This window comes from Triturus cristatus, chromosome 9 (genome assembly GCF_964204655.1).
Source record: "Triturus cristatus chromosome 9, aTriCri1.1, whole genome shotgun sequence".
Lineage (NCBI taxonomy): Eukaryota > Metazoa > Chordata > Amphibia > Caudata > Salamandridae > Triturus > Triturus cristatus.
In genome coordinates this window covers 1,162,368,283-1,162,392,095 of record NC_140592.1, presented here as the reverse complement: position 1 = coordinate 1,162,392,095, position 23,813 = coordinate 1,162,368,283, and the positions used below count along the sequence as shown (strand labels likewise).

The window sequence follows — 23,813 nt, the reverse complement described above, 5'->3', positions numbered from 1 at the left end:
TCCACTGATGACATCAGAACCCTCCCTGACTGGGGAGACACTGCGGCCCTGATCCTCCTCTTTCTCTCAGCAGCGTTCAACACCGTCTTCCACCACACTCTCATCAAGACACTCCGCCACATTGGGATCCAGGGAGAAGCCCTCAAATGGATCGCATCCTTCCTCGCAGGACAAACCCAGAGAGGCTGCCTACCACCCTCACGTCGGAGCCCAGGAGCATAAATCTGCGGCATTCCGTAAGGTTGATCCCTCAGCCCCACCCTGTTCAACACCTACCCCTGGCCAACATCATCAGAACCCATGGCTTCAACATTGTTTCCTACCCAGACGACACCCAGCTCATTCTCTGGCTCTCAGAAGACCCCTACACCGCCAGGTCCAACTTCCTCAACTACATGACAAGCATCGCTGAATGGATGAAGGCCAATTGCCTGAACCTCAACATGGACAAGACGAAAGTGCTGATGTTTGAAAACAACCGACAGACCATACCCGCAACTTTGGCAGCACGCTGGACAGCAAAATCACGATGAAACGCAAGATCAATACAGTCGCCTCTGCGTGCTTTCACACCCTTCGCATGCTCCAAAAGATCTTCAGATGACTTACCATCAATACCAGGAAAACCATTACCCAAGCCTGACTACAGTAACAAATGCAGGAATCACCACCCAACTCCTAAAGAGACTCCAGACGATACAGAACTCAGCTGCCAGACTCATCATCAACCTCCCCAAACTGACCCGCATCATCCCCCAACTCAGGTACCTCCACTGGCTCCCCATCCAGAAAAGATGGCAATTCAATATACTGATACATGCCTATAATGCCCTCCATAATCAAGGGCCAGCATTCATCAACCAATACCTGAAATACCACAAACCCTCCAGACACCTGCGCTACACCTCCCTCCCCCTCGCTCACATTCCTCCTTATCCATCGAAGCCACAGCGGAGGACACTCCTTCTCCTACCTCGTTGCCAAATCCTGGAAGGCCTTCCCCTCCACCTCTGTACAGCATCCTCTCTCATGGAATTCAAGAAAGGATTTCAAGACTTGACTGTTAGACTGATCGTAGCAGGATCCTAGCACCTGGATACCCTCACGGGTGATTAGCTGCGCTCTACAAATCCTAATTGATTGATTGAGCTAAGCATAACTTTGCACTGAAGGGCCTGAATCCAGATGCAGCTCAATGATTATGAGTGAAGTTTGATAGCAATTGCTTTTTTGGTTCTGAGCTGGAATACAAATGGCATCAGCTCTTCATAAAGAGGAAACGTTCCTACTCATTTGGCAGTCGAGATCCGGCTCTTATAAACAAACATCTTCATTCAGACAACTTTGCAGGAGACATTAGTCACTGGACAAGGCAATAAATCTCATAGGAATGTTAATCCAACTAGCAGAAAAATTATGTCACCAAGAAGAATCCATGTTTCTAACTATGCCAAGTCCCATATAGACGATTGCTTAGGATTGCCTGAAGGAGGTCTTATTCTTCACTTCTGGATGAATTAAGATCAATGTCAGGTGCCTGGGTGTTGGGGGTGGTTCAGGAAGACTATAGGATACATTGTTGTACACTTCCATCAGAATTTGAAACCATACCTAAGCCTTGGTTGGGGTGTCCAAACAAGAGGAAAGCGATGAAGAAAGGGATTGCTTTTCTGAGAGAGAAACAAGCATTAATTCCTGCTCCCAGTCAACAGAAAGAGAGGGAGTCTATTCAATAATCTTCTTGGTTCCCAAAGAGACAGACCAATCAATCAATCAATCAGTGACACTTATAGAGCGCGCTACATACCCGTAGGGTCTCAAGGCGCTGGGGGGGGGGGTGCCGCTACTGCTCGAACAGCCAGGTCTTCAGCTTCTTCCTGAAGGAGAGGTGGTCTTGGGTCAGGCGCAGGTCGGTCGGGAGGGAGTTCCAGGTCTTGGCGGCCAGGTAGGAGAAGGACCTTCCTCCTGTAGTCGCTCTTCGGATGCGGGGGACGGCGGCGAGGGCGTGGTTGGCTGATCGGAGGTGGCGTTTGGGAGCGTAGAAGTTGATCCGGCTGTTGAGGTAGCTCGGGCCTTGGTCGTGTAGGGCTTTGTGTGCGTGGGTGAGGAGGCGGAAGGTGATTCTTTTGTTGACGGGGAGCCAGTGAAGGTCTCTCAGGTGTCCGGTGATGTGGCTGGTTCGTGGGATGTCGAGGATGAGTCTGGCCGAGGCGTTCTGGATCCGCTGGAGTCTCTTCTGGAGCTTGGCGGTGGTACCGGCGTAGAGGGCGTTGCCGTAGTCCAGTCGGCTGGTGACGAGGGCCTGGGTGACGGTCTTCCTGGTCTCGGTGGGGATCCACCGGAAGATCTTCCGTAGCATGCGTAGGATGTTGAAGCACGCCGAGGAGACGTTGTTGACTTGCCTGGTCATGGAGAGGGAGGAGTCCAGGATGAAGCCCAGGTTGCGTGCATGGTCTGTTGGTTTGGGTGCGGTGCCCAGGGCTGGAGGCCACCAGGAGTCGTCCCAGGCGGAGGGGGAAGAGCCCAGGATGAGGACCTCCGTCTTGTCAGAGTTCAGTTTCAGGCGGCTGGTCGTCATCCACTCGGCTACCTCTTTCATCCCTTCGTGCAGGTTGGCTCTGGCGGAGGCGGGGTCGTTGGTCAGGGAGAGGATCAGCTGGGTGTCGTCGGCGTAGGAGATAATGCTGAGGTTGTGTTTGCGTACGATGGCCGCGAGGGGGCTCATGTAGACGTTGAAGAGGGTGGGGCTCAGAGATGATCCTTGAGGGACGCCGCAGATGACTTCGGAGGCTTCTGATTTGTATGGTGGTAGGCGGACTCTCTGTGTCCTTCCGTCGAGGAAGGAGATGATCCATTCCAGCGCCTTGTCCTGGATTCCGATGTTACTGAGGCGCTGTACTAGGGTGCGGTGGCAGACCGTGTCGAATGCCGCGGAGAGGTCTAGGAGGATGAGGGCCGCTGTTTCTCCATTGTCCATCAGGGCTCGGATGTCATCGGTGGCGGCGATGAGGGCGGTCTCGGTGCTGTGATTGGCTCGGAAGCCGGACTGTGAGGGGTCGAGGGATCCGTTCGTCTCGAGGAAGGCGGCCATCTGCTTGTTGACGGTCTTCTCGATGACTTTGGCTGGAAACGGGAGGAGCGAGATGGGGCGGTAGTTCTTGAGTTCGGTGGGGTCCGCTGTTGGTTTCTTGAGTAAGGCGCTGAGTTCGGCGTGTTTCCAGCTCTCAGGGAAGGTGGCGGTGTTGAATGATGTGTTGATGATGTCTCGCAGGTGGGGTGCGATGACAGCGTCGGCCTTGTTGAAAACGTGGTGAGGGCAGGGGTCGGTCGGTGATCCGGAGTGGATGGAGTTCATCGTGCGGATGGTGTCTTCGGTGCTGATCGGGGTCCAGGCGTGGAGGGTGGTGGTGGGGGGTGATTGTTCGGTCATGGTGTGCGTTGGTTGGTTGTTGAAGCTGTTGTGTATGTCCGTGATCTTGTTGTGGAAGTATGAAGCGAGGGAGTTGCAGAGGTCTTGTGATGGGGTGATGTTTTGGATGGTGATAGACCTGAAAAGAGTCATCAAATGGGTGAATTAAGGAACATCACATTCAAGATGAAAAACTACAGAGAATCATTCTTCTAAACCACAAGACAATTTCCTAGCATTGCCTGATTGGATGGATGCATACTTTCTCATTTCAATTGCAGCTTGCCCATAGAGATTGCTGAGGTTCTGCATCTGAGAACAACACTGGCAGTTCAGGGTTCTTCCATTAGGGTTCAGACCAGCGCTGAGAGTCTTCACAAAAGTATTGTCTCCATTATTGGCGCTTGTTCATCTCCAAGGAGTGCTGATCTTTCCATACCTTAACAACTGATTGAGCCAAACCGTGTCAGCACTCTTCAATTCCTAGAAATGACAAAGGGATGCCTGCTCCATCATGGATTTACAATCTAGTTTAATGCCAAAATTATTCATCTAAAGATTTGAAGTTCTTATGGACCAGGTTCAGAATGGATATGAACAGGGTTTTTCTTCCAGAGCACAGAGTAATTCAACTTTGTGTCAAGTTATCTTCCCTGTTGGATCTTCGTGGGGACCCTGCAAGAAGGTGGGTGGAAGTCCAAAACCACATAGTGGCATGCATGTTAATGATTTCGTGGGCCACACTAGATGCTTGGACTCTGCTCTGGCATCTGCAGAAGCATTGGCACTTGGCTTATCAATGGAGGCATTAGCACCAGTTACACTAGAGATAACAAGAGTACTGTAGAGGTGGTTGGATCCGGGAAATCTGTCCAAAGGTCTAATGACAAACCCAGAAATTCTATAGGTGCTTTTAGTGCCTGCCAGCTCCCTGACACTGGAAGCAATGTTAGATTGACAGTTCAAGCTAGGTGGTTCCAAATAGAGAGTCTTTAATCCTCATATTGGAAAGAATTAACATTCTGTATGTGCTGCATCATTTCCAGCCTCAAGTGCATGTGGCTGCTGTGTAGATAAATCACCAAGGACTGACTCATTCAAAATCATTGAATGCAGTTGTAATTTAACTGGAGGACTTGGCAGGAGGACATCTATCATCCCTTTCAGCAGTACATATATGGTGCCGGGATAACATTCAAATAGATCAATTAAGCAGACTGTTTCATTCATCCCATGACTTCTCTGTCTCCAGGGATATTCCTCTGTTGCTGTTAATTCCCAAGCTCCTGCGCAGAGTTCAGGAAGAGGGAATGTAAATTATTGTGGTAGTTCGCTGCAGGCCTGGGAGCTTATTGTTTTCTCTGCTTTAGTGTCTGACTATCCTTCCTCCTTGGATTCTTCCATTGACGCCATCTCCTTATTGGTCTTCGATTCTGGATCTTCTGATCAGGCTTTCTCTATTGGTCTGGAAGTTGAAAGGTGGAGTTTGGAAAACAAAGGTATTCTTCTCCATATATCACAAACTATTTAAAATTATCTTAGACCTGCTAAACCAGGCATTGGAATTCATTTCAGAAATTGTGCATTAATCACTCTTTGTCTCCTACCACTAGTGCTAGTTCTTCTGTTTTGCAGTTTTGGTGGGATGGTTTTCAGTTGATCTATCCTTATTCACTTTAAAATCTCAATGGGCAGACATTAAAGCTTTACATACATTTGTGGGAAGTCTGAAAGGTGATGATCTGGTTACAAGACTGCTAAAAAAACGTTGCTTTATACAGGCCTTCTGATTGTTCTATGTTCCCACATTTGGGCCTTCCTTCAGCACTCAAGTTCTTCAAGGTAAACTCTTGGAACCTCTGATTTCTGTGGGTTTGAACTTTCCAATCTACAAAGAAGCCATTTGGTGCACATTACATTAGCTGAGAGAATTGGGAATTGTCAGCTCTTTTTTGTCATGACTCATCTCCCTTTTGTGAGATTTTTCTAGGATGCCGTTGTGCTTAAACCTCATCCTTCTTTTGTTCCTAATATACATTCTTCTTTCCATATCTCTCACGGGGTAGTACTAGCCTTCTATTCTTCGCCTTTCCTCAGAGGAAGAAGCCTTGTATTTACGTGATATAACTAGAGCATTATTTATTCATATTGACCTAGTTCTTTCACAAAGTCAGATCACTTGTTTGTTAGATTTTCTAGTAAGGCGAGAAGGCTGAAGAGTGCCTTCATGCTCTAGAGAGCAACGGGGCCAGCGCCCGACGTTGGCGAACTGAAGCGGCTGAGGAATCCCTTCCACACCCGGTTTGACCCTGAGACAGAGGTGGGTTGGCTGAACGCACTGTTGTCTGCGGGTGTGGCCACCATCGAGCCAAGCACTGAACACTGGCTGCGATCTGTGGGCGTGGACGATTGCAGGCCGGTGTGGCACCACCACAAGGAGGTGACCTGGTGAGAGAGCAGCTGGAACCGGCGAGGTGCAAAGGCCATAGAGGGCCTATTGAAGTGAGTGTGGCTGTGCTGCCCGCTATAGGCCAGTTGTGGCAAGGCCAGTTGAAGCATCTGTCCACAGTGGGAAAAAAAAAATCCAAAGACAGGGACAAAAAGACTCAGGAAGCCCAGTACCACAAGTAAGAAAAGGACACACAAATAAAAAGACACACAGGGGATACCAACACTGCTACGTTATTACCAACTGATCTGTGACCATAATAGAGGTGCGGTGAAGAGTGGGTCTACAGGACACGAGCAGGTGAACGCGTGAGGGTCATACTGTCAAAAGCTGAAGGAGTGTGGGAGTCTGTGGTGTGGCTGCCTGTCAGGCGGTGAAAGTAGCAGTGCGCAGCTATTTCCACAGCAGAGTAAGTCACGATGTCAGTGCAAGGGCAGGATGAGGCGGAGGGAGCACCAGAACACTGTTCTCAGGGCTACCCCGAATTCAGTTAATTAGCCATGGTGGCGCCAAGCTAGCGGAAATGGATTGGGCGGCTGGAAAACGACTTTCTCGCCGCATGAGAGACTGACAGCACTGTCAAACGGTCCACAATGTTACACATGGGGAGATGATTTGTATGAACCATTCCAGGATTTGCATAACACAGGAGATGTGCATGACTACGATGTGGCAGTAAGAGCCCTCAACAGGCATTTCAACCCCCAAGAAAATCCTGCTAACGAACATTTAAAGTTAAGACAAGAATGTCAGCAAGAAGGGGAGACTGTTGACCTGTTCTTTGCGAGATTAAGCAAGCTGGCAAGTTTCTGTACGGAGATTGACAAACAATTTGAAATCAGGGCAAGTTGATTCAGGGTTGTAGTTCTTCTGAACTGCTGAAGCTTATTTTTCAGACAGCCTAGCATATCTCTTAATGACATATTGATACCAGGCAGGTCCCACAAACTAGCGGACACACAAGCCGGAGAAATGGAATCCGCATTAGCTCGTCAGGCCTCTTCGTTGCCCCTGGGATGTGAGGTCAAAATCAAGGAGGAAAGGGTGGGAGGTATCCTGGAGATAAAGCGTGTGGTAACTGCAGAATGGACAGGTACCCACCAAAGGGCTTCCCGGCCTTTGGAAAACCCTGCCTGAGGTGTGGAAAACTAGGACATTTCGCAAAAGCATGTCTGGGTGCCGTTCGTTCAGTCAACATAGGAGGTAAAGCCAAGAAGTTTGGTCGTACCAAGCAAGTATCGGTGGAAGAAGAGACACCAGATCAACGACAAGTAGTGTGCCAACAAATGCACATATTGGGAGAGGGCGAAGAGGAAGAAGAAGAAGTATTCAGCATATCTCTAACAGGACAAACAAATAAGAGGAAAAGACCTCCACCCATTAAACATCGGTAGGAATCATGTAAATGCTCTCATAGTCGCGGGAGCCTCTTTAAACATCCTTGATGCAGAACACTATCGCCTATTAGAGCCCTATCCGAAACTGATGGAACTAAAGCAAAAATATTCACATACAGGGGCAACACACCAATTCCCTTGCAAGGGGTCATAGAAGTGAAGGGCACACATGGCAAATTGACCTCCCAGACCAGATTTCATGTCACCCAGGACAGTTCAGGCACGCTGTTGGGCTGTCACATGGCTAAGGACCTGGGGTTGGTGCCATTCGCATGACAAGTGCACCAATCACATGCTGAAGAAACCATGCTGAAGAAACCATGTTGGAATTCCCTGAGCTGTTCAAGGGGCTTGGATGTTTGAAAGATATTCAGGTGAAACTGCACATTGACTGGTCGGTCAAACCTATGGCGCTATGACATAGACGGGTACCTTTTCATCTGCGGGCCCTTGTAGAAGCTGAGTTGGAGAAGCTGGAAAAGGTGTTGGTAATTGAAAAAGTATCGGGGACCACTCTGTGGGTGTCACTGTTGGTGACTGCTCCCAAACCAAAGCAGCCTGGAGCAATCAGGCTGTGCGTGGACATGTGGGTACCGAGTAAAGCAATACGCCGGGAAAGGCACATTACTCCCACGATTGATAACATTGTCACTGACATTAATAGGGTGAAATGTTTTTCAAAAGTAGACCTCAACTCCGGCTACCACCAGCTCATGTTGGGCGAGTCAAGTCATTATATAACAACCTTTTCGACACGTGGGGTTGTGACGGTTCAAGCGGCTTAGCTTTGGAGTGTCATCGGCAGTAGAGGTATTCCAAGATGCCATAAGAGAAACTCTGTCAGGACTGGTAGGAGTCTTAAATGTCAGTGATGACATCTTGATATTCTCACAGACTCTGGAGGATCACCATGTGCGATTAAGAGTGACCATGCAGAGACTTGCCGAGCAAGGTTTGACCCTACATAAAGACAAGTGCTCTTTCTACACCAATGAGGTGGAATTTTTCGGCTTCAAATTCTCCCAGGAAGGACTGCAGGTAGATCCGGCGAAAGATGAGGCCATCCGGGCAGCTGCTATTCCCCAAAACTCCACGGAGATGCACATTTTTTTGGGGGATGGGGAACAATTGTGGGAGGTTCATTTAACATCTGGCAACTATATCCGAACTTCTGAGGGCTCTCACGAAAAAGAACACACCATGGATATGGTCAAGTGCAGCTTCCCACGCATTTCAGGAAGTGAAAAGTGCGCAGTTGAAAGGAGCCACAGTGGGTTATTTCAGTCCCTGGAGTCCCACAGAACTTATAGTAGATGTCAGCCCAGTGGGGCTAGGGGCTGTGCTACTGCAGCAAGACCCTCAAAGAGAATGGGTACTGATAGCCTAAGCAGTGGAGACTAGATGTGCGCAAATCGAACAAGCGGTGCTGGGAATCAGGCCTGCCAACACTTCAACATATACTTGTGTGGGTACCAGTTCAGAGTGATTACGGATCATAAGCCGTTGGTGCCACTGTTCGGCTGGACAGCAAGAAATGGACTGCCACGAATTGAAAGCAGCAGTATGACTTCGAGGTGATGTACCACCCAAGAGTCAATAACCAAGCGGATTATCTGTCACGTCACTCATTGGCGGCAGACCCATGGACACAGCAAGAGATTGACAGAGGAGTTGAGGGTTTCGTACAGCTGATCACTGAACTGTCATGTCCACATGCACTGTCGCTTGAGGCGCTAGTCGAAGCCTCCAAGGAGGATGAGTGTTTATGTAAAGTGAAAGAATCTCTCCGGGAACGTTGCTGGAAAGAATTTCTGGAAGGAGTAGGTCGCATGACGGATGAAGAAAGAGAGGGCAGGACAAGCATATGGAGGTATAGGAATGAGCTCAACAAAAGCATTGAAGGGTTGGTACTACGAGGTCAACAAATTGTGAAACCACAGAGTCCGTGGAGGAGGACTGTTGAGCTTGCCCATCAGGGCTGGCCAAAACGAAAGCAAGGCTTAGAGCCAAGGTGTGGTTCCCAGGCATGGATTGGATAATTGAAGAGTTGGTGCATGGGTGCCACTCCTGTCTAATTACCAGGGGAGAGCCCCCATCCATGCCGGTAATCACAGAAAGTCCCAGCATCGAACCATGGTCGTCCATCAGTATGGATTTCGGGAGCTTCCCAGATGGTCGCCTTACATTAGTCACAATTGACAGCCACTCCAAGTTCCCGGCTGTGGAACTAGTCCGCTCCACCGCTTTGAATATATCAAGCCAGCACTGGACAAGATTTTAGCCAAGTAGGGTTGCTGGATGAGATCAAGATGGACAATGGTCCGCCCTTTCATGACCAGGAATTTAGACACTACCTTCATCACCTAAACATCAAACATCCGGAGAGTGACCCTCCTAGTGGCCTCAAGCCAACGGGGAGGTCGAAAGATCGAAAGATTCATGAGAACCCTTAACAAAGCACTCTGATTGGAGTTAATCAAGGTGTGGAGATGGACGCGTGCCTTCATCAATTTTTGAGGACATACAGACAAACGCGGCTTTGTACCACTGGGTGCTCGCCGTGTGAGTTGATTATGAGGAGGCCAGTACGGGATCTAGTACCGGTGAGTGCCAAGTGGGTACCAGGAGATTTGGATATTGCGGCTGCACAAACCAAGAGGATAAGGAAAAGATGATGTGGTTAGCAGGAAAAGGAATGCTCGTGATTCAGGAATCCACCCAGGAGACCAGGTGGTAATCAAGGACAAGCATCCGGGGAAGTTAAGGACACTGTTTGAGAGCGCTAACCATGGGAAGTAAAAGGAACTATGATTACTGTCAAAAGAGGAGAACGTATGCTATTGAGGAATCCTTCCTGGTTCAAAATGGTTACATAAACTCAGGATCCTGGGAATGGCACGGGTGAGCTGACACTACCGATGGAGCCATGTCTTGAGGAGGAAGAGCTGGCGATGCCCCGCCAAGGAGGAGACGGCGTGAATGAAAATTTTCCAGAGGAAGCTAAAGCAAGTCCTCCTAGTCCCTCAGTCAACGTGCCCAGGACTGAGGGAGCATCTGCCACCCAGGAAGGATATCCTTATCGGTTAAGAGAGAATCCCAGGCCTATAGCCAAAGGCTGAAAGACTGTGTGGGCTGAGAACCATGGTCGTCACTGGAACTGTGTTTGGTACACCTCATATTCTGCATTGGGTGTGGATATTATACTATTTTTGTTATCAGCGTTATTAAAGGTTACGAGGGACTTCTATAAGATGTTACACATTGCACTCTCGGGGCCGGACTCGGCCCCAGAGTATAAATAAATATGTCGTGACCGCTCTGTCATCGCAAGTAAAAACCAGCAGTGTGTCGAGTACATTATTACACACCTTCGTAATATTAGGTCCTACGTCTATAATCTTACCTGAGGGGTCCTTGCCTTTAATCCCTTGAGACCTTTTTTGCTACATCTCATTCTCTTCAACAGGTGTTTATTTCTCTCCATTTGCTCTGGTGGCATTTATTTACTTCCTTTCTCACGCTTTGCCTCAAGGTCACTATTGCGTTTTCTCTTTCTTGTTACATTCCATTATTTAAATCACTCCAAGACTGTTTCTTGTTGTGCAACAATGAGACGCGGCAGAAGCAGCAAGTCTCAGTTGACTACTTCCCTGCCAACAAAAGATGTGGTTGGAGCAGAGAAACACCAAAAACATAAGTTCAACGCATCACAATTATTAAAGAGCTTTTTTTAAATTAAACAATTCGGGGAAAAACATAAAGGGAAATACGTATGTGCGATCCTGCTCCGTCAGCTGTAGCCAATGGATGCAAGCGTACCCTGAGCCAATCATATCCCCCGCTGTAGACACAACTAAGGGCAATAAAAGTATCACGCAGCGCGTGGGCACCGCCTCCGCGGTGACGTGTTACGTGACGCCTGAAGAAGGCCTCGTCGTATGTTTGGCGATTGCAGCGCTGTATTATAACGTGCTTAATTAGAAAGAAGAAATAGTTGTATATAACCGAAGCGGATATCCGTTAATGCAGGTCTGTATGCGGAACCTTTCTTGACGTTTTAAGGGTTTTGGGGCGTTTTTGCAACTTTTTATCATAATCTTTGTGGTAATGTGGAGATTTCCATATTGCTCAGCAGGATATCTTTCGCTCTCATCTGTATTTGTTTTAAATTGAATTAAAGTAATATAGTTAAAAATAAGCTTGGTTGCAATGTTTCCAGGGCCAAGTGCGTTCAGAAGGGAGACGTTGAAAGTAATATGTTACGTAATTGTCACTTCGAAGAACCTGTCAGCTTTTAAATGAGAACCCCCAAGTACTTCTTCCTGTGGGAATGCTGGCCGCCAGGAGATAAAGGAAGTTGAGGTAAATGAGAACCTACATTTCCTTTGTTGTACAACTTTCTTAGGGTCGTGGACTTTTCGACGTTTTAACTTTTTAGAATGCCGTATGCCTGCGTGACAAATAAAAATGTGCTAATGTCGTGTGCAGCACCAGACAAATACGTACACCTTGTAATCAACTACCAAACGCAGAACTCTCATAATGCCCAATACTTCTTGAGATCTGCCTCATCACTCTGTAAAACGCAGTGCCTGTCCTGATAATATGGTAATTACGGGTAGCAAGATGCGAGTGGCGACGTAAAAATGGTAATTCCAGTGCCACGTTCGTGTAACACCCGTTCCAAATTTGGCACTTCATTAAAATGCCAATCTGCTTGTTTAAGCTTAGATGTTCATACATACATTTCAAACAAGTAATGTAAGCATTTGGTATAACCACGATTTTCTATAATTTGTGGATGGAGGAAAGAAAAGCGAAGTTAAATTCCTGGTTTAAAACGGTCATCCTAGTCATCCTTTAACAAATGTAAGTATTGCAAAGGCCATACAACTGTAAAAAGGAACACCACTTTAAATTAAGGATAATAATTTCCTGAAAATGCAGGGAAAAACGTAATTTGAAAATTGTTCGTCCCGAATTCTAAGCTTGGTGTGCTTTATCAAAGCTATACCCTTATTGGATGCAAGTACTTGCTCCGCGTCAGTTGTCCTGTGTTTCCATTACAAGATCAGCTGTAGAGAGCTAAGCTGTCCTCGACTCGTTACGTAAGCGGTTTAAATCTCACTCACTCTGGTGATTCTAGGCAGAGACAGGAAAAGCCATGTGTGATGTTTCATTGCCTCTTGATACTTTTAATTCAGTTCTTTTGCATTACAATTGATTTTTTCTGCAGGGCCACCCCCAAACTCTTGTTCTTCACCCCTCCTATTTTATGAATTCGTTTTTTTGGCTTTAGGACTCTGGCATTTTACCATTGGCAACCAATGCTAAAGAGCTTGTGCCCACACCTTAAAACCTGGGAGGATTAGCTTACACCCCAGTGGCATATTTAATTTACTTATAAGTCCCTAGGTAAGTGGTACACCATGTACTTGGGCCCGTAAATTAAATGCTGCTTGTGGACCTGCACCACTTATTGAGTCACCCACCTAAATAGCCCTTTAAAACATGTCTCAATCCTGCCTTAGTACCCTGTGTACAGTTTTTTAAACTGCCAATTCGAATTGGCAAAATACAACTTTTGCCAAGCCCAAAACTCCCTTTGTAATGCATGGAAGCCACTCCTAGAGTAGGCCCTCAACAGCCCATTGTGCAGGGTGCATTGTATTAAAAAAGTTAGTCATGTACTTTTAAGTTTTTTATGTCCTGGTAGTGAAACCCCCAAATTCATTTTTCACTACTGAGACCTACCTCTCCCCTAGGAAAACATTGGGATTACCTTATTATAACAAGTGATAACTTTTGTTTGGTAAGCGGTAGAAATATATCATGCTTGGTACCAATAAAATGTAATTCAGAATCCTCTTTAGTGAAAAAGTTGAAATTTAAATGACAGTTCTGAAAATGGCACTCTGAGAAATCTGGCATTTTCTTGACCTAACCATTTGGTGCCTGTATCCTGGGTCACATGACGTTGTGTAGGTGGCAGCTGGCCTTTATGTATTTCCTCTAGACAGTGAGACAAAGAAGGACTAGGTGTTGGTAGGAATCCTGACAGGATGGGAGTGATGGAGCTGTGCACAGCCCACTAACATTTTAACAGAGCTGCCTCAGCACACACATCAAGGACTTTACACTAGCTATTTATGACATTAGCCCCTGTGGTCCCAGGCAAGGAGGCCGGAAATTCCAGACCCATCTGTTGGGGGGGTGGGGGGGAACTCTAAGAAGTTTTTCCACTTCAAAGCTGGAACCAGGTATAAAAATAGGACCTTCAGACACACTCTTCAGTTCACTTCTGGACCTGCGAAGAACTGCTCTACTGCCTCTCACCTGCTGTGAACTTCAAAGACCTGCCCTGCTGCACAAAGCCTGTCTTGTGCACTCAGAGGACTGTCCTGCTGCTTGAGACTTTTTGTTGTTGTTGCTTGAATCCACGACTAACAGAGTTACTCCAAGGGCTAGTTTGTTGGTCTCTTTTTCAGAGCAACTGGTACACAAAAAGCTCCAACAATGTGCAAATGGCATCTGGTGCTAAAGGTGTCCAACCATCCAAAATCCAAATTTTTATGCCTAAAAGTGCTCCGAGAACCAAGAGATAACTGGAACCTAATCCAGTTCGTCTCTCTTCGTCAGAGGGGCATCTGGCCTCTTGGAGCCATCATTGGCTACAGCCTGCATCTTCTTCCGCTGGAGACTTTCAACTTCCAATCTTCACAGCAACTTTACCAGCGGCTCTCTGATGACGAAGCCTCCTCCTGGGACACCTCCGGCTGCCTTGCCCCGTTCAACATTACTTCCTCAGAGATTTTTCTTAGAAATATTTTCTAAATCCGAAGGTAAGTCGAGACCGGGCCCAATCTACTTCATGTATCCAAACTGCGCTCCATCGATGTCAGCCATCACTTTTAACTTTGTCCCACGGACCACTGCCTACTCTTAAAAAATTAAACAAACGCTTCATTTTTATTTTTAAATGCAGCCCGTTTTCCTCAATGGAAAACGGGCTGCATTTAAAACGAGCATTTGCAATGCAATAGGTCTCGCATTTGTGAAAGTTTAACCTATTGGCATTGTAAATGACAATGCCTTTTATTTACATTTTAAAAACCAACACATAAATAAAAGGCATTGCCATTTACAATGCCAATGACTCTAACAACTGTGAGACCTATTGCATTGCAAATGCTTGTTGTTTTTGCAGTACATCCGGTTGTTGTGCAGTGCACCATGAGTTAGGCTTTGGTTTAATAGCCAGTACTCACAAACTATCACCATCGCTAGAGGCATCCGTCAGGGCTGTCCCCTATCCCCACTTATTTAGTATCACAGATAAACCGAAGACAGAAAACGAGCCCCTTATAACGCTCGTTGTGTCAAATATTGGAACTGTGTTGAGCTACTGCAGTGCACCTTGCTAGAATTGTATGTTTTGTGGCCTGTATATTCCTAGTTATCTGAGCAATATTTTTAAATGTTCTGTGTCTAAAGAAACAAGCAAATAAATGTGACAGTTTGGAGGTTATGGCTACAAATAGAATGTAGTACATATCAGACTGAACCTCCAACCCCCCTTTTATGTGTGAATTTCTGGAAAGGGAACATCTGGCCTTTACCTATATCGATTCCAAGAAAAGGATCATACAGTGCATAGCACAATGGTCACAGCAGCCAGAAAGACCCATCTCTCAAATATGCTGTTCAGTTAATCATGTACTGTGTATCACAAAACTGTTGCACCTTGAGTACACTTCTGGGTGCTATGAAACACAAATGTGGTGGTTTATGCATCATAGTACGTGATTTGTGGAGGAGAAGGTATCTGGCTGTCTCCAGCAGTCTGCCATGGCTCAGTTGGACATTAGAAAACTGAACCCTTAAGAGGAATTCCTCCTTGATAGAAAGGATGAGGGTGAAATGTGCAACGAGGTCACACAGAAACGGTGCACAGCTGGGCGCCGACCATTAGTGAGGTGATAAACCAATATAGCGTTCAGGTTTAGGGTGGTGAACGGTTCCTCGCCAATAAATGTCATTTGAGTTATTAACTCAACGGTGCTCTCGCCTGGGAGAGAGACTTCCAGGGCCCAGCACCCTGGAACCGAAGGCCCTAAAGTAACTTTCATTGGCAGGCAGTCGCTGCCCCCCCCCCCCCCCCTTTGTCGGAATGTAGTCTGTGGCCAGATTCTACAGGCACCACATGCGCGCGCACTGTGCTCATCAGTCGCAGCCCCCTGTGCTCTGGAAGTACAACGCTTGACAAAATGAAACGCACACTTATCTTTGACTGTTCAATCATTCTTACAGTAAAAAACAGAGCTTTCTCAGATTTCATTTTGTTCCTCATGGTTTTTCTTTTTTGCATTAAAAGCCGTATTCTTTGGGCTTCCTCGAAACGTCACTGTTTTAAACAAATATGCATTGTGCTAATTACAGATTCTGGCTAATCATTCAGCGCGTTTAATTTATAGCGCCCGTAATGAGAAAAACAGGTGCTATTTTCACTCTTTTTCAGCAAAGCGGTGAAGAGGTAAGGAAAAAAGTCAGGTAACCAGAAGTGAAGCCGTGCACTGCACGCATACAGTGATCGTGTAATACCGTAACTTTGAACCATCCTTTTAAGTTGCGACTGAGCTCATGGACTGTAGGAGAGTAGGGTCTGCTATCCTATGGTCACCCCAAATTTTTGCTTTTTGCTTCACTGGTTTTTGACATATTGAGGCTGTGGGCCTGCCAATCAGACCCCCAGCCTGCTGTTCTCTCTACTAAAGTTACACTATGCACCCTAGGTGCATAACCAATTGGAAGTGGATCACCCTGTGAGCCCCTGTACCAGTGTACACTAGGTACCCAGGGCATTGGTGTATCTAAGGCCTGCCAGGGGCTGAAGCAGGTATTGTGCCACCCCTGGCCTGGCCTAACAAATTTGACACAACTGGCTGATCCCTCAGCTGGGGTAAGTTGGTGTAACCACCTCTTACTTAGGTGTAGTATACTTATACCTAACCTTAAATGGGACACATGTTAACCTATAAGTCACTCCTATGGCAGGCCTTAACAATCCTGAAGGCAGAGTGCTTGGTTCCATGTGAGATGGTGCTCTGGCATGAGCTGAGCCTGTCTGCAGTGGTCGGAACAACTTCCTTCTACTGTTTCCAGATATCGTCATACCATATACTCTTAAGTGCATTATGAACCTCGCGGTTAAATGCTATCTTTGGTTTGGCTTTATCAAAACATGTCGAGTAAGGTGTCATACGAATTGGAATACTAACCCCTCGCCAAATCTGGCGACGGGGTTAGCATTCCACCCTTCTAGAGGGACACGACATGTACAGTACCTGAAACCCGGGTAAAATCAGACATAGCCTCAGCTCCACAAAATGGATGCTGCCACCACAGACACAAGTCTGCCCTCCTGCTGCTGGGAGTCCTTCCAGCTTGGGAGGTGTGGACAAAGGGTTTCCTGCCAGGGGAGGTGCGTGCACCACCCCAGACAGGATTTTGTGTATTGGTCAGGTAGGGCTTGAAAGAAACCAGACATGCCTGAGGCTCACAAGGAGCCTCGGTGCATATGCCAGTTCAATCCGGTCCTGGGGCACACCAGTCCCGGGCCTGGGGCGAGCTGGACAAAGGATTGGGGGTGTAACCACCCCCCTTCCTGGTCCCACCCTTAGGGAGGGACCTAGCAGGTAGTCCGGCCCCTAGAATCCGAATAAAGGTAGGAGCTGTGTCCTAAGACTTTAGACATCCTGGAATCAACTTAACTACAAGAAGAAGACGGGAACTTCGACGCTCTGCTGCACAGAAGACTGAAGGAAATCTCCCCTGTGGTCAGGGAGTGATCACCTTGCTAATGCAAGCACCATCCAGCGAATCAACGTCTGCTTTGCCGCCGCCTCCCGCCGGAGCCCGAGCCCAGAGACTGACAAGACCTGGACCTCCAGACCTCTCACCGCCCGATCCACAGTCCCTGAAAAAGAGAGACCCGTGGAGGCACCGAGACACGTGGAGCCAGCCATCTTGAAAAGACCACGACAAGCTGCAAGCGCAACAACCGAGGCTCCCTCCAAGTTGTGCTTTGGGATCTGAGAAGCCCAACACCCGAGCAGCGTCTGCACCAAAGGTGAGCCCTCCAGCATCTCCACGATCTGCGTGGGGCCCTACACCCGAGCAGCATCTGCACCAAAGGTGAGCCCTCCAGCATCTCCACGATCTGCGTGGGGCCCTTCTGCATTTTGCCACTCGACGCGCCTAACCGGTTGCTGGCCCGCTGGCTAGTGGCCATCTTGGCGACGAACTTCAAGAACTACACCGCTGGTCTGGTTGCTCCAGACTGGCCCTTACTCCCCTCCAAAGGAGCAATCCCTCTGACCTTGCTGGTCAGAACCATCAGCTTATTTCGTTTTCCACAACAATTGCTTTTGCCAAGGCTTGTTTGCTTCGATCAAGTCGCCGACACCGCCGACAGCGAGAGCCTGCATGGGACAGCTCGTGAACCGACTCCTGGACGTCGTCGACCTTCAGGGACCACGTGGCTGCAGAGACAAGCTACACCTTTCTTCCTGTTTGCACCCGACATCGCCTGGTACCCACCTGGTGCCACGCTGGTCACTGGCTAGTGACTGTGAACACTGTCCCCTCTGCTTACAGGTCTTCTACAACTCCGATCCACTCTTGGATCCACCGCATCTCTTCTGGATCGACCGCCTGCAGCATCTTTGTCTTCAGGCTCCACTGAACAGTTAGAAGAAACCCGACGCACTTCGAGACCTATGCACCCGCTTCCTGTGGGTGAGGTAAAGCTGGCACTCCGGTGCCCAAGTGTAGAGTAACATCTCTAGTGTCTGTGTTTCCAATCTTGAGTTCATAGTCCATCCGGAAGATCCTCTTTGTAGTAACTTTGTAACTTTTACGCACCCATTGAAAACCTATGGGAACTCGCGTGTGACTATTTGCTCTGCACACGCAACCCGTGGACCTCCTGGTCACTAACTAAAGTTAGCTCCTTGTAGGCCCAGCGATTCTAGAGGCCCTAGGCCTTTTTCCTTTTCTGTTCGTGGTACTTATACCACTATTTTAGTATATGGTTTGAGCGGCCACCAGGGCCTATCCATATAAAGTGCAACTTCTGTGTATTCTAACGTATTCTTGTTTAACGATTTGTGCTCCTGTGCTCATAAAGAGTCTAGGGGATACTTTGAGAAATAAATACATATATATTTTCAATATATATCTGTGTGGTGTCCTTTCATTGGTATAAAAGGGGGTTACATTTGGTAAAACAGCCTGCTTAACACGCTTCACGAGTTTAGCCTCAAAGACTGCTTAGCCTACGCTACCACTAGGGCAGCTAGTCCGAAAAGGTTGACTTACAACCACACCATAAGGGTTGCTTGGTATGGTACAAGGTGGTCACTTTAACTAGTGAACATCATATACCAGGCCAACTTCTCACATGGACCCATCGTCCAGTAGAACCTATCTTTCTGGAACTATAATGTACACAGACGCCACTAACATTTCGGATTCTGCATTTTCAAACCAGTAAACACCAATAGTTGCTATCCCGAAAAACGACAAATGATGGGTGTGTTCAAGACCCCAGGTTCCTTTAAGCACATAGGATTATGCTGTTTTAAAAGGGTAAATATCCGAATATTCACATTAACAGGGGACACGCTTGTTACCTACTTCTTCAAATTAACAGCTTGCGTGATACTTAACCCTCAAACATCCACTGGCAGTTGGTAACTTGAAACGAAGCCCGCAAGTGGTGCGCGCGCGCCACCCACAGCAAGACGTGGTTTCAATTATCGCGCCCGTGTCTGGGCACGATAATTGAAACCACATGGCGGTGGTGCGGGTAACCGAAACCAATAGGCCATGGGCTGAGCAATGTGCCGGCCTTTGGCCAATTGCGTGTTGTCTTTGTTAAAAAGATGCATGCAAAGGCCATGTTAAAAAGATGCATGCAAAGGCCAATAGCGTGGGGCAAAATGAAAAGCACAAGCGTGTGCGATTCCTAAGTTAGTTTAGAAGCCCCCTACAAGAAGTCTCTCGCTGCGCGAGCAGGGCTACGCACTGCAACGCTAGGCGCGAGACCTAAAAAAATCCCTTGCAACTGCAGGTTAAATTAAGCCCACCAGCTGAGTTAGCATTTTTTTTGTTTCATAACCTGTGTTTGTGTGACCAAAGTTGCAATACAATGTTACCCTAACTATATGGTATTGATGAAGGTGATAGACCTACTTCTTGCAGTTGAAACCAGTGAAATATAAGATACATACATGGAAAAAGCCAGTGGAGGCAGCCAGTATAAGTTACATACACAGAGAAAGTGAGTGGAATATATGTCACACATATGAAGAAAGTCTGTGAAATAAGTCACATACATGGATAAAGCCAGCAGAATCCAAATAACATATGAAGCCATTGGAGGAAGCCAGTGGAATACAAGCCAAATGCATGGAGAAACCAATGGAAAACAAGTCGCGTACTTTGAGGAAGCTAATGGAATACAAATCGCACATAAAGCCAGTGGGATACAAGTCACATGCATAGCATAAGCCAACGGAATTTAAGTCACATACATGGAGGAAGCTAGGGGAAGACAAGTCACATACATCAAAAACCAGTAGAGGCAGCCAGTGGGTTAAAAGTTACATACATGGAGGAAGACAACTGAATGTAAGTCACATACCTGATGTCACTCTAACTGAAGACACATACATGGACGAGACCAATGGATTATAAGTCACACACATGGCGGAAGCCAATGGAGTACAAATCACATACATGAAGCCAGTAGAGGCAGCTAGTGCAGCCAGTAGAGGCAGCTAGTGCAATGTAGGTCACATACATCACAAAAGATGGTGAAATACAAGTCACAAAGAAAAAGTACAACAGAGGAATGCAGGAAACACATTGGCAAGGCAATGGAATCCAAGGTGCATACATGGGGAAAGCAGGGGAATAAGGAATCCTACATGGGAGCCAGTATGTAAATCACATCCAAGGGTAAGGCAGTGGAACATACATGCATGAGAACAAAGCCACATTTTATGTGGTCTGTCATACCCAATGAAAGGAAGGACACTCCTAAGACAACTATGACAGCGTCACTCCGAAGGGGCTCTGGTCATTTTACTGCTAAAAGTAATAAACATAGAAAAAATGCTCAGCAGTGTCGTTCTCCCCATAAGACAAAATATGTAGGAATCACAGAACTGGGCCATCAAGCCTAAACGTTGATGCAATTACTTTCTACCGCCCGTGAGAGTATGTCCTACTTGGACAACAGTACAGTACCTAAGAAGTGACAAACATAATCCATTTTGTTTAACGGAAAACTGAAAGAAAGAACAACCAGGAGATTTCATTCTACTGCTGAATGTGCTACAAAAAGGCCAAAAAGTTACATTAGGCATGACATATATTAGTATATATTACAGATTTGGTGATATCGAGTTTAGTTATGACCCTCTTGCACTCTATATAAGACATGCACTTTTTGTTTTCACTAATAACCGTTTTAGGTCATTTGATGAATCTGCAGGAAAATTAGCAAATTCTAGGTTTTGTCCTCTTTGCTAAAAAGTTAAGGCCATGGTAGAGGGGCAGTTATTGGGTTTTAACCAAACATAGCAGGGTGATGGGATTTTTTTTCTCTTCGCTAAAGCAAAAAAAAAAAAAGAGCTCAATGAAGTTGCACAAAACAGGCCAGGAAGATGAACTTTGCTCAGTTTAGATGTTTTTTGGGGGGGTTTGGTGTAGATCCTTTTGTAGTTTGAGCCAGCAGTGTTACGAAGAGGTACTCGGTGGGCCTTATAGTGTTATAGCCCCTATACACTGGTGTAATAGGGGTGCCATAACCTCTATTCCAAGCTAGGCAAATGCCCCTCGTCTGGCAGTGCGATCAATGACAGCCATTACTGGGGTGAAGTAGACCCTCATCATCTGGGTCTCACAGCCAGTGCACATGTTGTTTCTACGTATACGTGGAATACAAAACGCAGCAAGAAACAGGTTTTAAATGTAAAAATTTGTATTGGCCGAGACAAGATTTTCACAGTTCAAGAGTCCTTTGAGAACCCCTGCAATCTTATCTGCAGCAACTTGAACGTTTTGGGCCAACAGCCATTGTAAATGCAGGATCGTCTGCCAACCATCTTTCAAAAACACACATTAGGAGGAGAATGTGGGGGCATGATCAGCAAATCAATGCATCAAGGGAAGAAGGTCCTTTCAAGTAAACACATAACATAACGTATGTATTTGTAAAGCGCACATTCACCCAGAAGGGTCTCTTGCCGCTGAATAATAGATGTTTATTGTTACCCAACTCAATGGTACTCATTTTATCGACCTCAGATGGATGAAAGGCAGAGTGAACCCTCAAAACTCAATAGGACGTGGAGAATAGGGGATAAAAGCTGTATATAGCTGGCTCTAGGGACAAGGGACAGAAGACTGGGCACAGTGCCCACTGCATAACACCAACATGTTGACCCATTTGCGACTCTTAAGGACGATTAGATCTAGTGAGTCTATTATTATTTTTTATCCTTACCATGGAACTTTCTTGCTGAATAAGAGTGTACCTTGGGTTTCCATAGGCAAGTTTAATTCCAAATTGGCCCAATCCACATTCGTAAGGTCCTCCACTGAAGAGGTCATCTCGCAGAGGGGGTTCTCTAGAACCCTCTAGGTGGTGAACCAAGGATAAAAAGATATCCCCAAATAACTAGGTTAAGGATGCCTGTCGGTATTGCACCCGCACTCCCCACCCAACAAGGAGCAGGACCCAATGATGAAGCATGGCATTTAAGTAGACGAGGGTCTCTGTATCCTGAAAAGGGATAATCCTTAGTTGGAGACTAACCCAGCGTACTATCACTGTGCAGACCTACAGAAGCAGTCAAACAAGCACAACCTGTTCTGGAACATCACACTTTTGATTTGGTGTTTCATGTGTGGAGAGGGCATGTGATGGACTGACCAACCTTTCTTTCACCTTCTTTGCATTATTATTGGTGCTGACAAATCTGTTTTTTCAGCTTTTTTAGAAAGCCCATTAAGAAGTGCCTTACTTAATGTTCGATCGGACAGGATTCCACACCTTGAATGCAGATTCAGAGAAGGACCGATATAGAGTTCTCGTCTTTCTAAAGCCTGGTATTTCGAGTAGAAGCTGGCCCTGCTCCAAAGGAGGTAATGTCTACTCAAGACGGTCAGTGTCTGGGAAAGGTCACTTGAGTTTGCACATAAATCGCTAGATGTGCAATGCAGCCCATTTTAAGGATGCTCTTCATCTCTTTGGGGAGCCCCTCTGGGGAATACAGAATGTATAAGTGGCAAAACGTTTTTCGCCTGTGGCCAACTTGACAGCTGCATAAGGGGCTACTCTACAGAACGCTAGATGTGACTTGGAAATTACTGTGAGTAGGGCATTTTTGTACTTCAATCTCAACAGGATGAAAGTCTTATACCATGATAAAAGGTTTGACTCCACTGAGAGTCTCCCTTGGAGTCGAGACCACATTTGCTGCTACCTAGGTGTCTGCCTGTAGGGCAAGGTTTTTGTCCAAGAAAAATGCAAGAGGCGTGGCACACTCCACGATTAAGGGGGTACAGTTCAACACTGTTAGGGAATTTAGCCGTGCTTGGGGTGAGGCTGCTGGGTGGTAGAAGGGTAACAAAAACCTCTGTTTGAATAGAGTAAATTTATGGTTGTTGAGTGACTTCCAAACTTAGATGTCCTCAAGCACTTGGGCCATCTTTACATTTCAAAGTAGAGCATAATAGTCATTTGTCCAAAATCACCCCATTTTATTAGAGTCGAAACTAGGATTGGAAGACATGTTGCAAGATGAGTAGGGTTCCCCGTCCAGGCCTAGTTTGTAGGAGATGTAAAACATACCTCGGTATGTTCAGTAAACAGCTGGAGCCAACCACGAAGGAAAGGAAAATCAAAGGCCTGCCTTACATCAATTGTCTATATAAAAAAATGTGACCAACTTTTGTGAAACAATAATTCAATCCCCTAAAAAGACGTTATTGGCCTTTGTGCCCGACAGGAGGATACAAACGGAAAAGAAAAAAATTACGCCGAGAAAGGTCAAGTTTAAAGGTTAGAGTTCAAAGGGGAAATGCTATGAGGTCAGTAGGCAGCAATTGAGGGTTGTGATTAAAATTAGTCAGGCTGTCCATGATCACATCTAGGAAAAGAAGGGCCAGTCCTTAGATTTGGAGGCATAGCAGCTGCAGAAGAACGAAAATGTTTTTAGCAAAAGAGAAGTCGAGCTTCGAGGCACTGATAAACACATTTTCTGAACGTGTAAATATCATTCTTGCAGCACTTCCTGCGAATCATCCTTCCATGTAAACCTTTACGTTATAGTTGTGAAACTGAGGAATGTGAAAATATAATAATTCAGTCTAATCACTGCAAAAGTCAGTGGGCAAGTGGTGACTGCAAGTGATGACTCCCTCCGCCCTGATCGTAGAATTAACCTGGAGGCAAACATTACTTAAGAGGGGTTGGAGTAAAAGC

The 23,813-nt window shown here is 46.6% G+C and overlaps 1 protein-coding gene across 5 annotated transcripts in view; it reads left to right on the top strand.

Annotated features, from left to right (window-relative positions):
- Positions 1–11,146: 11,146 nt before the first annotated feature.
- EXD1 (exonuclease 3'-5' domain containing 1) overlaps positions 11,147–23,813 on the top strand; it is a 972,955-nt gene continuing 960,288 nt past the window's right edge. For 3 of the 5 annotated variants that reach the window (XM_085627146.1, XM_085627144.1, XM_085627145.1), the window contains exon 1: positions 11,149–11,284. The gene's annotated coding sequence lies outside the window, so the exon portion shown is untranslated. Of the gene's footprint in view, positions 11,285–11,474; positions 11,618–23,813 lie in introns of all 5 variants that reach the window. The other 2 variants (XM_085627142.1, XM_085627141.1) reach the window with 2 other exon arrangements.